The sequence below is a fragment of the Dermacentor silvarum genome, chromosome 2 (assembly GCF_013339745.2).
Source record: "Dermacentor silvarum isolate Dsil-2018 chromosome 2, BIME_Dsil_1.4, whole genome shotgun sequence".
Lineage (NCBI taxonomy): Eukaryota > Metazoa > Arthropoda > Arachnida > Ixodida > Ixodidae > Dermacentor > Dermacentor silvarum.
In genome coordinates this window covers 70936538-70941371 of record NC_051155.1, presented here as the reverse complement: position 1 = coordinate 70941371, position 4834 = coordinate 70936538, and the positions used below count along the sequence as shown (strand labels likewise).

General features: G+C 46.1%; 1 long non-coding RNA gene across 1 annotated transcript; it reads left to right on the top strand.

Annotated features, from left to right (window-relative positions):
• Positions 1-2959: 2959 nt before the first annotated feature.
• On the top strand, positions 2960-3953 carry LOC125943635 (uncharacterized). Its single transcript, XR_007465807.1, has 3 exons — positions 2960-3079; positions 3178-3229; positions 3855-3953. It is a non-coding gene; the product is annotated as an uncharacterized LOC125943635 (long non-coding RNA).
• The last annotated feature ends 881 nt before the right edge of the window (positions 3954-4834 follow it).

Sequence of the window (4834 nt, the reverse complement as noted above, 5' to 3'; positions counted from 1 at the left end):
ATACCTTGGAATTGACTAGCACCGTCAGGAGAGTCGGGACCAGGGACGACGATCACCGGCGCCTGACAGTTCACCCTAGTGGCTGTGAATGCAGTCCCTACAAAGAGCTGCTGAAGAGACAGATCGGCGGTACTGTTCGCGTGGCCATGAGCAGTGCTTTTCTCGGACGCGCCTTACACGACCTTCCAGCCCCCAGAGTGGTCGTCGTGCCTCACCGTTGCTAGGGCACCTACAGCTCCACAAGGCGAGGCGCCCCAACCGTCTGCGTACCGCGAGTTCACCGCCGCGAGACTGCGCATGGGAAATGAAAACGGGTACACGTAAGCATAGCGAACTATAAAGCGCGGATGGTTTGGAAAAGGGTAATACAGCTTTCTGTTCATATGCTGAAGTGTTCTACGTGTTCTTGTTTTTGTTGTGTATAAGCAAGTGTCATATGTGATGAGAACAGATAAATGCATGTGTGATGAAGACGTGCAGCATGCTCTGCAGATGATCCACACCACCAACAGTAGCAGCATCGTGATCGCTCCAAAAAAGACGACGCCGAAGTCACCGCTAAGAGCGCTGCCCGACGTAACTGTTTAGCGGCCCGTTCTGTGCCAGTATATCCGAAGAATCTGCATGTACGCCTGTATCGATAAACCTCATTTCACATGTATGTTCTCCATGCGCCTTTCACTGAGTGCCGAGCCCCTGAGCCCACATGTTGCTGCTTGAAGGCAGACGACAGCCACAGACAATTCTGGTGGACACGTGTGACCACAGAAGCAATGCTTTTGCTGTGAAATGAGCGTTCAAAGAAGTACGGTTTCAGCTTCCTCCTTACGAGGCAACAGTTCCCTTTGGGAAATGTTTGGTTGCATCAGGCAAAGAGAGACAGGGTGGAACACCTCACTTTCTCCAACTTCATGTGTCCTGAAGCTAAAGTAGTGATGCAGAAAACTGAAACATTCAGACAAAGCAAATGCTAAAGACGAGAAGTCTATCTTTTTTAACAGCTCTATGTTCTTTAGGGAGATCGTTACTCAGCAAACAAGTCCGGCCTCCTTGCTCGGGCGGCCTTTTCCCCGTTCAGGATATATACACACTTGCTTCAAGCAATCTCACATTGTTGATTCGGCATCGTACTATGTCGCTGGATTCCTTACAAAAAGGTTTCCTGAACAGCGTTCCAAGGGCTGTAATTGTTCAGGCATTCTGAATGAGTACTTTATGGTATTGAAGGTTTGCTCCCTGGTAAAGTGTGTGGGAATTTTACTGTTCCATCTGACAGACCCTTTGAAATGTTCCATGTGATCGAATCCGTTTCTTTCCAGTGTTGAACAAGAACAAACTAATCCTGCATAAACGTGTCTAATCGATGCTCCGCCACATACGCTTACGCTGGCATGCCCGTTTAATTATTCGTAACTTGGATAAAAGTTGCATTTCAATCCTCTCTTTCCGGATTGCGGCTTGATAGTTGAAGGCGTAACCGTTAATTTGAGGCAAGTTCCTACAAACAGCAAGCTTGCACATGGTGCGTTAGTCACGAGCCAGATTCCTTTCAGTTATTCGGGATGATGATGCGCGAACTGGTGACTTCAAAACCTTCGCTGGCTTATAAAGGTAAAAGAAACAGGTGCAAGCAGTGATTAGAGGTGTTTCGCTGTGCCATCAGGCAAATGTGTAACTCAAAGCAATATAATTGCAAGCCCCTCGTGACACAAGATGAGTTCTTGTATGCAGGAATCGCAACAAAAAAGTTCAAACTAGTATCTTTACTGTTTGGATGGGTTAAATATTTCTGGGTAGACTTATTATAGAGATGTTACGTTGTTCGCACATAATGCGATAAGTTAATCTTTGGGCCACTTTTCTCAATTTGCTATGCAGGCGAGCACTATATAGGCTCACACATCACGGGTTTTTCTAGTTGTATAGTACTATGGCTGTGTACAGGATCATATTGTTTGTGTAGTGCGCATGCTTGCTGACCTTTGTCGCAGGAAGTTCTTGTGAACTGTACAGGCACAATCATCTCAACTAAACTGCAGTTCGTTTTAGCTGCTCATTCCTTGCAGAAAAATGGTTCCATGTGTGCCACTTTTTCTTGTCGAGCGACTAATGTTATTTTGGAACATTCTTGCTTCAAATACAGCATATTTGCTTTTTTTATATCCTCGGCAGATTTATTGTGTATGTGTAGTTTTTAATTCCAGAAAACTGCTGGAAGAAGAAAGCAGGGCGCGTTGAGACCGATGAACAGCCCAAAGGGGACAACAGCGCCGTCCCACCAGCAGTCTCAACTTATACTCGTGTACAGAAGGTTAAGCGGCTTGTACGAACAGGCAAGCCTCTTGACCAGCTAGCTAAAGGATTGAGCAGAGTCAGCCTCACATCTTTGAAGGTGCCTGTCATCACGAGCACCTCACAGTGCCAAGTAGACCCACTGTCGCAGCATTCGAATGGTCCCACTTGTGGACTGCTGTGGAAGGCAGAGTACCGTAAAGTTCACTTTGGTACCTCAGTTTTGCGCACAGAAAGTCCACACAGGGGACGTTATAACGTAAATTGATTCGAAATTGATTTGATTCCAAACTCCTGACCTCATAATCGTCCTGACGAACAAGCGTATGGGGGCGGGACACCACGTTTTTCAAACAGGCCAATCAGCAGCCTCCATATTTGCCTGAAGCACGTTTTGCTTGTTTTTTACTCCGAAAGGGGCCGTATAGCAACTTCATGTTAGATATAAACGCATAATAAATGGATAATTGTTTTTATCTGATGCTAAAATTGTTTTGTAATGTTTTGACGCGCAAGTGGCAGACGCGTATTGCCAATTATTTGCAAGTATTCGCATTTTTCCAGCTGTAGTCACACACGCATCGATTCCGCGTCCGAGCTATTTCGCTGTGCACAGGTAAGATGGCGGCTACGTAGAAGCGGCTATCAGTGCCGTGGCCCGCATTTAGTGCACCTTTGCCCGTAACGCTGCACGATTAGATGAGTCTTGGCCTCCGTGGTGTGCTTTCGCCCGAGAAGAATTTCGGAAGCTGTGAACATCATGGAAACCGTGAAAGCGAAGCGCAAGGTGAGTAAACATCGACCTCTTGTGCCTAATGCCTAGATAGTCGCATCTGAACATCTGCGGTGGTCGCGGGATGCTCACATTTGCTTTTATTCGCACAGGATAACCAAGAATCGATGAAGGTTGAAAAGCAGTACGTCGCAACAGATACTGGTAAGCAAACCTTATCTTTTCACAACGATCTGAACTGTCTGTCTCCGGATGTGGGTGAAGTGCGCAGTAATAAATCCCCCTTACATGTTGGAAGTGGACTTAACCGGGAAAAATGATCTGTTATTTTGTTTGTTTGTGAAGTTTATTACGTTTCAGAAAAACAGTGATTATGTTGTGATGTTACAAAACATTGAGTAAGTGTAACCGCTATTCTTTAAGGGCATGGTGAAATATGTGAAACGATACGACTTGTTGCTTGTATTACTTTGCTGCGGTCCGGCGAAAATTGAAAGTACGAAAAAATGGCGGCACCTCCAAAGGGACCCCGCGTATCGGCAGCTCAAACCACTCTGCTTGTTGAGTTTATGGAGCAGCACCCGTCGTACTTGGCGAGAGGCGTCACAAGCCTCTCCCCAAGTATGAGTGCTGCTCATAAAAAAAGCACTGTGGCATGAATTAACTACCGCGCTAGGGCCGGCTGTGAAAACAGCACGGCGCTGGCGCCAGTATTGGGCGCGGATACTATAAGACATAAAAAAAAACTTGCCGCGCAAGTTGGATCCGAGAAGAGATGAGCCCGCAGCTAGCATCGGAACGTAAGCTCACTGTGTTCATGCTTTTGGAGAAAAACCGGAGGCGGCAGGTTGGGCGGGCTGGAGGACCGCGTGATTAATGTTTTGAGCCAGACCGCCCCAGGCTACGCGTCGGTGGATTTTTTCGCGGATGACGCCGAGGTGGGTAGCGTTTTGTGTTGCTATGTGGACCGGTTTGGGGAAGTTATACATGTTCAGAGGTGGTGAATGTTTTAGTACTGTGGGCTTATGTCTGTTATTAAGAACACATGCCAGCATATGATATCCATACATACTTTGCAGAAATGAAAATCTGGCCCCACTAGAATAACATAAGAAACCAATGCTGTTCAGAAACGTCCTGTTATTGATTATATGGTTCGTTACTCCGTGAAGCATGTGTAGTCACGAGTAAGTTAGTTCATGTTCTGTACAGAGGGAATAAATCTGAATAGACTAGGGAAACATTTCATGGAACTGAAGCAACAATAACAGTATTGAAATCGTATTCATTGGATGCAAAGCTCACAGAGTGTTTCTACTATGCTTTGTTGCAGCAGGCAAGCTCCAGTGAGGAGGAGGCCGCTGCCGCCCGCGTGCCTCTCCCGACAGCCCCACCCCAAGTGTCCGTGGGCACAGAGCCGGGGACGAGCGGCACTGCACGTAAGACACTTTAACAGCAATTGCAATGCGAAGCCTTCAGAACAAAGTACTGCCTGTTGTGAACTTTTAAACAGAAAAAAATTATTTCTCATAGTCACCTACAAAAAACACAGCTAGTCCCTGCCATAATGAGAGAGAGTGTGCAAGACGAAACTATATTGTTTTACTAAACATACCACTTGTCATGCAGCTTCTGTAGCGTTCAAGTAGTCGTGTAGAAATTAACATTGGTGCAGCATTTCGTACTGCTGTGGTGTCGCTTTATTTATTTATCCACATATAAGGTTTATATTGCCGACAGTTTGTTGCCGGGAATAGTTTCCTATGTTTCCAGCTATGATAATGAACCAGTGAATGTTCAACATCGAAG